Here is a 10,573-nt window from a genome sequence, read left to right as displayed (position 1 = left end):
GCAAACCTATTTCCCCAAATCTTTAATTTCTTCTTCTCTGGCTTCCACGGCAATCAGACAATTCAGTCTCTCAGTGGGAGCCATTCCTTTCTCCAGGCTTCTAGGAGTTACCATGGCAGCAAATTCACATTATTTCCTGGGCTGTCAAATCCTGTTTCTCAATAGGGTGACCCTAAGTAGAAAGCAGCAAACCAAACCAAGCAAACATCTCATCCAGACTCATGTCCTGGTCCCCATAATCAGGCACCTCGATCCCCGTTTGCACTTTTATGGCATCTTGTTATCTTTTAGTTAGGCCCACTTTCTTTATCAGATGAAGCATGTTCCTGGCCAGACCATGCTGACTCAGTCCTGACTGCAGGCCTGAGATTCAGGAGGAAAGAGAGGAACCATCTGTTGTCTTTGGAGAAAAGACCCTTGTGTCAACTTCCTGGCGGGTTGGTAAAATGCTTGCTCTTCACAGGGAGAGGTGGGCTACCTCTGAAGAATCAGGGTTCAGAGGAAACCAAGGAGCATCCAGCCAAATTGCCAAATCCCATGTGTCAGCAGACTAGATTTTGCAAACTAGGACCCTTAATTTGGTTAATATCCCTGCTCTCCATTTGAATATTCAGTATAAGGTTTAGTAACTGTTAAATCTAGTGACTTATTTTCAATTCAATCACAGTTTTAAAAAAATGTACTGTAGAGACTTTTCATGTTGTCTGATTGACTGCAAATTCTCTTGTTTTTTTTTTTTTCTTATCTTCCTATAGGGCATAAACATACTTAGTAATAGTCGTTAAGTACCACTACTCTTATTGTTATAAATCCCCTTCTATACTTCAAATGCTTCAGTGTATCCCTCTCCATCCATGTGCCATCCTAGACCATCAGTGTTGAACTTTTAACCAGTGAGTCTCCAGCTCACGGTAAGGGATGTCTATATACCTAACCATCCAGGAAGAGGTCCCCAGAACAACTGTGTGGTGACAAATTCAGTCCTCAAGCATTTTCCCATCACCCGCTTTCCTGGATCATTTTTAGTACTAACTGCTACTATCAGTTGGGTTTTCTAGACAGACAGATGGAGTTAGAAACAAAAAAGATTTGTGGGGATGTAATATGCTATGGTAAAAGGGAAAAAGGCAGGAGTGTACAGAGAAAGCCGTTAATCAGTCTTGGAGATATCATGAAGTATGTCAACCCAAAAAGAGCTCCAAAGCAAAGACTTCCCATTAGCAGAGTGCAGAGCTGAGTGAAGATGAGGCCTGGAAAGTACTTCCTTCTTGGCTATGGCCTGAAGTGTAAGGTTAATGATATACAGGGTGCTGAGTTAAATTGACTTTGCAGATAAATAATGACATTTAAAGTAGAAGTAGAACTCACACAATATTGAGATAAAATAAAAATAAAAATTAAAAAAAAAAAACAGAACAGAAACAATAAAACTTTTGTTCCTTGTCTGCAAAGCAAATCCAACCAGGTGTTCTGAATTTTGGTTTGCTAAATTTGGATATTCTAGCTGGGTGTGTTTAATTTCAATGTTCAACTTGATTAGATTGAGAAATGCTGAGGGTATTAGTAAGACAAACCTTTCGGTGAGAGTGGGAATTTCTAAAAGATCAGCTGAAGAAACAGGGGCCACGCTGAGCAGGCTGGGATCCCAGGACATAGCAAAGGGGGAAGAAAGAAACCAACCCAAAGAAAGGTGTTCTCCTTTCTTTGAACCTATTCAAACGAGAAGCCTCCTACTGCCGTAGACAGGACTCCGTTCTTTCTCTGCCACTGTGGACTGTATTACCTGAAATGTAAGCCAGAATAAACCTCTCCTCTCTCAAATTTTTACTTGCTGGGTATTTGATCATGGCAACAAGAAAAATGGTGAATACACTGGCTGTCACTCTGTGATATTTCTCAGCTATTTCCAATTTCATCAGGCAATTATCGTGAAATCATCTTTAAAACACTGTGACTTGGCTTGATCCACTGAGAAAAGGTAGACTGAAATATGGTAAGTTCTGGGAACTGCCAAGAAATAAACAAGATTCTTGAGGGGAGAGCTGAGCAAGTCTCCACATTGGCCCCATCCATTGTCTGCTTAAATGTTGTCTGCCTTGCTGAGCATAAGCCCAGGGAGAATATGAGTTTTCTTGTCATATTCCCAGAGACTAACGGTGCTTGGCTCGTGGTTTCTCTCCTGTTGTTATTTATTGAATCGAATTGTACTCAACAGTTTCAAGGATCTGGCAAATATGGGTAAAAGAGAATACAGCCCTCAGTTGTTTTCTTCTCAGAATGACACTCCAGGCTTTGCTAACCCTTCAATAACTTTTTGTGCCATACTTACAAGCAAAGGTAAAGGAGGGATGGTCAGCCATAAGCTGGAGTCCAAGTTCATAAGCACTAACGTCCATGTCAGAGCTAATTGGGCATTAATCAAATCTAAGTAAACTAAGCTGGCTGGAGTTGAGGAATTTCAAAACAGATCTTGTATATGAAGATTAGCGCGAAATGCCAATATATGTACATCATCATGAGGGAACCCAGAGGGTTCAAAACCACAGGATTCCAAACAGAACTTACTTTTTTGTTCCAGCACTGACCCTTCCTCCATATCATTGCTAGCAGATAAGCCAGAAGAGCTCAGCGGTAGTATTAGTTTCCAAACTCGAGGAGAGTTCTGTGGGCTCTGCTTTTGGAGCTTTAGTCTGTATCATCTCTGACCAGGATATGAATGTGTCAATTACCTTCCTGCCTTTCCTGTTACCTTCCTTCAATCTGTCTTCTACAATGTTGTCAGGCATTTAGACTCAAACTTTAAAAGAAACTACACCAAATCTAATCAATCAAATCATATTACTCTCTTCCTTACTTAAATCCTTCCTCTTTTCAGGATCATGTACAAATTCCATCCATTACTCTGCTTGCCAGAGACACTATTAACTCCACTTTGAAATGTGCAGTCTAAGCTGGACTTAAGAGTGCAGCCCTGTAACTCCAGATGTGCAGCCCCGTGACTCCAGATGTTTGGAAGGCTGAGGCAAGAAGATTATAAACCCGCTTCAGCGGAAGTTCAGTGCTAGCCAAGGCAACTTACCAAGACTCTGTCTTCAAAAAGATTACCTCTGCACCCCCAAGGGTGCATGGAGAAAGAACATAAGAGCTAGAGGATGGCTGTGAATGAATGCTGTGAAATTCTTCTGGACATGGTGGGGCCATTACACTCCCAAACGCTCTGTAGTTATGGTTGCCTGCATAAGATCTGAAGAGCATCAAGCCAGCAAAATCAGTCACTATTCCGAGAGGCTGCACCAATAAAAGTGTGATTGAATTCAGGACCTTGGGCATGCTCAGTCCACTGTGTGTGTCACATTTGATACTGCAGCCGTCCCACTGACCACACTGAGTAACAAAGACTACCCAACATTCACTTGTCAACTGTCAGCAAAATGTTGCCCTCTCTGAAGCTTTTCCGTAACTTTCCAGGAAGACCCGGCTACTTTCTTCCTATACCTATAGTTCACAATACCTGTGTGGAGAAGTTTTGGGGTTTTTGTTGTTGTTGTTGTTTGTTTGTCGTGTCAACTTGGCGCAGTTAAAGTCATTTGGGAGGAGGGGATCTGATTGGCCAGATTGCCTCCGTCAGATGGCCTGTGGGCAAGTCTGTGGAGCGTTTTCTTGATTAATGATTGATTCGGGAGGACCCTGCTCATTATGCGCGGTGCCACCCCTGGTCAGCTGTCTTGGGTGATTTAAGAAAGCGAGCTGAGTAAGTCATGGAGAACAAATCAGCAAGCACTGTTCCTCCAGGGTCTCGACTTCAGTCGACATGTAAGCCAAGGAAGTACTTCCTCCCCAAGCTGTCTTGGTTAGAGACATTGAGAATTCTGTCAGAACAAAGGACAGAAAAGTTAAATGTCCTTTATCCGGAACACTAAACCTTTTATTGCTGTTTTTCTCTGTTGTTTCTGTTTTCCATTTCTAGACTGAAAGCTACGTCAGGGAGGGACTTTATTCCTATTTTAGGGTTGTAAGCCCTCACCACAGCAGCTTCCCTAGAGTAGACACTCAGCGATGCCTATTGGATGGATGAGTGCAGAGTTATCCTTGGAAAGCAGTGAAGCACGCATCCACGCTGAACTCTCTTTTGCTGCTTTCTGTGGTAAGATCACTATCTTATGTTAACATTTCTTTGATTCCTTTGATTGTAAATATTGGTGGATTTGCCCTCTGTGAGGGATTGAAATAGCTGAGAAGGATCCCGAGAAGCTCATACAACTGAACTAGTGAGCATCCAGCCTTTGAGGCAGGGTTCAGAGCCCCAGCCAATTCCCAAGCCTTCTCTTAGGAGGTGCCATGACTGACTCAGCCTGAGCTGTCTTCTGTTTCCTCTCCTGTCTGCCTTTAGATCTTCTACTAAAGACTGGCTTCTTCCAGGTGGTTGGCTATGGGGGCCTTGGTCAACCAAGCTCAGCAACATAAAATAGAGAAACTGTGTCCAGAGTTTGAGTGGTGAGAGGCTGTGTGTATGCGTGTGTGTGTGTGTGTGTGTGTGTGCATGTGTGTGCCTGTGGGGAGGATGCAGAGGAGCAAGGCTGCTTACCAGAAGTGAGAAAGAAGTCTCACCACTTTTATAAAGAATAACTTGCAATGTAAAAAAAAAAAAAAAAAAAAAAAAAATTGTCATCAACATTGAGTGGGCAAAGAGAGGCAGACAGATGGGCTGAGAGCAGAACCAATTCGAGGGAGCTAAATACATCTTGCATCTTTACTCCGCTAGTGGCAAGGGCCCGTGCTGTCGCTGGAGTGTCTGTGTGCCATGATTCCAGGCACGCCTTTATGTATGCTGTCTTCTTCTCAGAGAGGGCCATTCAAGCCACGTGCAAGGTTTCACTCGCAGCACTTGACACAGCAAGGCAAGGCTTTTGAATCATTCACCAGCTTTGGCTCTCTCCTCTATAAAGCAAGACTAACCTTAGCATCCACCTCCCAGCAGAGCTGTGAAGCTTAAACAGCAGCCTGCACGGCGCAGGGCGGGCTTTCACTCAACCGAGGCAAAGCAGGACTACCGGTCTCTTTTGAAAGGTTCCGAGGGGGTTATCCGAGAGGTGGTAGTGCTAGCGCAGGCAGCACACAGAACAGTTCGAATCTCAGTCTGTGGGATTTCTGGGCCTGTGTTCTTTGACTGGATCTGTAGCGTTCTCTTCGTGAGGGGCGGGGCTAGGGTGCAGGAGAAAGGTGCAGTATCTCCCTACTCACCGCCGCCCGTTATTGCAAAAGAGCAGTTGGACCGCAGTCCCCCTGAGAGTGGCAGGGGGTGTGGGAAGGGGTACAGTGAGGAAGGGTGCAGAGGCCCTCCATGGTAACTGTCATCAGCGTGAAGGAAACTCCAGGAGAACGTTTGTTTTCTTTTTAAAATGACAGCAGTGGTTTACCTAAAAGAAATGGTCCCCTTTGAAAGAAAATAAAGGCCGTTTCCTGCCCCGTTTCCTCCCCATCCTGCGTTCAGCGTACTTGCTTTGCCGTGGTTGCTCCCTCGCTTACAACCTGGGGAGCTGGAGTTAGCAACGCCTGCCTCGCCTGTGACCTCACCCCGATTTCCTGGCCGCCTCGGGAAGTGCACACTAACTTTAACATTGGCATGAGCAAAGCAAACAAAAACAAACAGAGCAAGGTAACTGGCTGCCGAGAAAAAAATAGAAAACACGTGCTCAGACAGATGAGGAAATCAGAGGGAATTGTGCTCCTGTTTCTATCTCCCCAGCGCCTCCCCTCCCCCTCCCTGAACGCAGGACTTTCTTTCCTTCTGCAGAGCAGTAACCTGCCGCTTTGGTAGTGCTTTTATTGCTTGTGTCTGTCAAGGATCTTGGAGCTGGAAGAGCACGAAAAGTGCACTATAGTCCTCTCATTTTTGTCATTTGCTTTAAGGTGTAAACAACCAGAGCAACTCCCTCCTCCCCAAAAGCCTCACCAAGCAAAATTCAGAGACAGTGAGGCAAAGCGAGGGAACAATTTTCTTTCTCTCTTGAAGTCTGTTTTATGGTTACTTTCATACTTTGCAATTGTTCTGACTTTACCATTATTTCTCTCAGTGGCCGTCAAGGAAAGTGTCGAAAATGGGCACATTATCTAGTCCCCGACAGCCATACTCAGAACTCTGGAATCGTCCTTAGAGGAGCACCGTGGCACTGTCAGTCAGACTGCAGAGCGAGGAGACTGTCACTGTCACTGTCCAGAGAGACAGCCAGGGGAGCTGCTGCAGCCTGGGCACTCAGAGGCCCAGAAAAAAAGCTTTGTATCCTTTAGTTCCTCTGAGGCAAACAACAGGTCTATTAGGTAAGGCTTTCTGTAGAGGAGGAAATCCAGGCCCACGTCCTCTTACCCAACTCATAAATGGGGAAGTGTTACTTCAGTCCATACACCCGCAGCCAAACAATAGCCAACACTTATTAAGCATTTGACGCTCTCTAGGAAATCTTACAGGCTTGGGTGTTTTAGCTCATTTAAGCTCCTGAGCCTCTCTAGAGACAGGGACTGTGAATTTTTCATTTACAGGTGACAACAGTGAAATACTCAAAGAGAAGTTCCCATATGTGCACTGGCTGGGGGATGGAGAATCCCCTTCTTTGTACTTTACTTTTGCTCAGGGTCTTCACTCCCTGGGACTATCGCTGTTCCCCTGGGTTTCAGAGGCTGGTTGTGTGGGCTCTGCAGTGGCCTCTTCTGGCAAATTATATTAGCAAGCAATTATACTATACTCATTTGTAGAGAGTGTTATTCTGGAAGTTGAGTCAGGGGCCATTTTTCTAGATAGAGGAAATACACCATACTCAATATTTCCTTTTAAAACTTGATTCTCGATCTTTTCCTGCCTGAGGGTTACATTGTTGAGAGAAAATTATTGAGGCTGTATCTGTCTCTAGGGATTTACAATGTTGCTGACTTGGCTGGGGCAATTTTGGGTTCGGAGAAGTAGCAGAGACCAATCCCTGAACTGAGTGCCAGGCCAAGAGATCTCCAAGGTCATCTGCAAGAGGGAAAATCAATAGGTCTGGGAGGAATGCAATCCAGCCCAGAAAGTTGAGTCAAGACTGGGCCAGCATAGGCATCTCTCTTGCTGTTACAGGATGCCATTGAACCCTGTGAATGTTAAAGGTCAGTGCATATCAGTGCAGGTTATATTTACACAGAGGGCTAAAATTAGCTGGCTTGCTCTCTTGGCAACAGAGACATAAGGTTCCCAATTTATCTAGCAATGCTAATTTTGGCAAACCCCAAAATGGTTCTTCTGTTCTCGATGGATAGGCATTCGACTAGAATAACATCCCTTTCCTTCCTCTTCCTCTTCTGTACATTATAGGAAATTTCAAATATAAACCCTGGCTGACTGTGATTCAGCACAAATTCTTACAAATATGGAAGTCTTAACCAGAGTCTTGTAAACTCCAAGGGTTTAGCAACTCCACAATCTAGAACAAACCACAAAATTAATATGTTGCACTGTTTTCAGCAAACACCCAGGAAGAGTCAACTACAAAGGAGGGCGCCAACTGGAACACTTGCATTTTCGTCGTGTTCCTGGGACATTCAGAGGAGAGTAGACCAAGGCCAGCTGGCTGCTCACGGTGGAGGCAGATCTAACAGGCTCAACCACCTTTGAGCCTGTCCTGAAGAAGAGGGATGTTCTGTGTATATGGATTCAATGTGATAGACTGATGAGATTACCAGTATCTACAAAAGAGTCGTGTCAGGACCCATGCCAGTCATTCATGCACGATACAGCCAATAGAGAGCAGACTAATAAGTATTTAGATGGGTTTTAAACCTGGTTCGAGCTACCTGGTCTCCTTGGATAAGCAGGGAGTTGACTTGGACCTTACCGATCAACTCTTGGCCTGCCCTTAAAGAGACACCAGAGATAGTAAAACTTAAAGTGCCTGATGTCTGAAGATTGCTAAAAGAATAAACAAGGGAGATATGGGAGAAATATCGTCTGGAAAGATTAGGAAAATTTCAATAATGGAGAACAACTGTTATAATAAGGTGCGGGAGCAGCATACTGGAAAATGAAAGAACCGTCTGTTTAATGAGATTTAAAGATACATGTCTGAAAAAGAAGACATTCCCACTTTTCTCTTTTCATCCTATGTGAATTTGCGCTTACTAATACTAAGCCACAACTCTAATTTTGACTAAATATGATTTTCTTTTTTTCTTCCACTTCACTTATTTACATGACAGCTTTAGGGGTGTATCCTTTGATATGTAAATATGCATGCAAAAACCTACTCTTTAGAGTTAATTTATTAACCTAGTGTTTTAAAGTTGAGTTTTACATCATAGTTACAGGGGTCTAGCTTTCCAATACTTTTGTAAATTCGTTTTCTCATTCATATCTTTGATTTCTCTTTGACTAATTTTATGTGCAACTTTACCTCTAACAGTCAGGACATTCATTTGTTTGAACAGCATGTATTGGATAAATAATATCCCCCCAATGAATTTGAAATGTCAATTTACAGACTGTCTAAATGTATTTGGGTATGTGCTGTATTTCAATTAGAACACATTTGTTTAATTAAGTTATTGCCACAGACAGTACTTAAATTATTGTGGTTTTATAATGTGTGTTAATATCTACCATGCATTTTAAATTTTAGAGTGTTTTTAGCAATTTGAAAATTTTCCCACAAAAACTTTGAATTAGCTTCTATAATTTCAAATGGTCTCTACTGGTAAATTTTAAGTTGAATTTTACTTGTGTAGATATTTTGCTTGCATGTGTGTCTGTGAACCCTGGGAGTACCTTGTATCCACAGAAGACAGGAGAGGGCATCAGATCCCTTGGAATTGGTGTTATAGATGGTTGTGAGCTGCCATGGGTTGTAAGAATTGAATCTAGGTCCTCTGGAAGAACAATAATTCTCTTAGCCACTGAGCCATCTTTCTACCCTCCAGCTGGTAATTTTATGTAGGTATTTCAAAATTTTATGTCAACTTTGAAAGATTGACAATTTTATGATCTGAGCATTTCCTTTCCAGCAACAAAGCAACTCTTCCTTTTGCTTACATGTTTTGGTGTCTCTATAAAATGCTCTTTATTTCTAAGGATTGCCAGGGCCCCAAGCACATTAAATGAGAGGGCTACCACTGAGCTACGCTCTGAGCCCCAAAAAGCTCTTACAAAGAACATTAGGAAGAGGATCTAGATGGAGAAAATGAATCACTGGGGACAGGTGCTCAGAGGCCATATTGTGTCCCAGACCTTTTTCATTTTCTCTAATCTGATCCCCGACCACCACCAGGTAATCAGCCTGCCCCTACTCCACTCTCTTTGAGTGTTGTTGAGTGGTATTTTACTCCTAGATTGAAGCAATCCGTCCGCTAGGAAAGTTCCTGAAGACAAAAAAATAAGTAACTCGAAATAGCTCCAGGAAGTCCCTGAAACTGACCAAATTTGCTAGCCCCCTTTCACTCTGTGAGTAAACAGTAAAGACCCCTGAGAGGTGCCTTCAAAGAAGCCAAGCTGCAAAGAATACTCAGAGACCAGCCGAGCTGCCCAGAAGAGGTTTGGGTCAATTGAGCTGCTTGGCAAGGACATCGTCCAAATTGTTGAGCTGCCTGCAAGCTGTGTAGTGTGCTCCAGGTTTCCAGCTGGGCTTTGGTGATGCAGCTGCCTTTGACTCATTTCTGCTCCTGTAGATAACCCCTAACCCACATTCCTGTAATTAACTCCACTAAACCTCATTGTTTACCAAGTTGGACTTTGCTGGTATCTTACTTTGGTCTGTTGTGGGCTTCCTATCTGGGATGAGCAGAGAAGTGTGCGTTTCTTTGCCCCAGGAAGTCTGTCACACAACACATGTGCACGGATTTGGGATCATTTACTTGATTTTGTGCAATGTACCAGTAGCTACATCACAGAAGAAAAATCACTCGCACATTCAGAGGCCATTGACTTCCGATAGCTTCTTAGCTAGGCACCGGAACTCACGATTGAAGGGACCCTGGCCAGCGCGAGCACGCCTCTGGCAGGCCTTGCCCTTCTCCCCATTCCCTCCACCTTACTAAAAACCATTAGATTACGTTCCTAAAGCTAGCCACCAAGGTCTGTTCCTTACTTGGCTGCTTCCTCCTCCTGAGGCTGACTACCAAGGTCCAGTTATCAAAGGATTGAAGTCCAGCAAGCAAAAGCTGCCTTTGTCTCACCTAATTAACATGCCCAGTTAAAATTAAACACCTCATCCTAACATAGGGTCTCCCCTTTTACCTTTATAAACTGCCATTTTATAAACTGCCATTTTCTAGAAGTGTGACTCTTCTGTCTCCTCTCTGTCCAAAGGCAGTCCTTTGTTCTCTGGGAAAAATACTCCCCCACCCCCTCTCTAGTTCCCTTCCCCTTCTCCTTCATCCTCCCTCTCCTGTCTCTGTCTCTTATTCCCCGCCATCGTCCCCCTGGGGTGAATAAATCTTTTTGTGCTGAGAACTAAGTCTTGGAGGTCCTGAGCCCATACTTCTCCTTTCAATATTTCCCTCCCCCGTATGTGCTGGAATCTTGATGGGCTCTGACTTGTGCTGGCCTTGTGTGGGT

Source organism: Meriones unguiculatus, chromosome 1 (genome assembly GCF_030254825.1).
Source record: "Meriones unguiculatus strain TT.TT164.6M chromosome 1, Bangor_MerUng_6.1, whole genome shotgun sequence".
NCBI classification, from domain to species: domain Eukaryota; kingdom Metazoa; phylum Chordata; class Mammalia; order Rodentia; family Muridae; genus Meriones; species Meriones unguiculatus.
Note: the sequence above shows the minus strand (reverse complement) of the source record.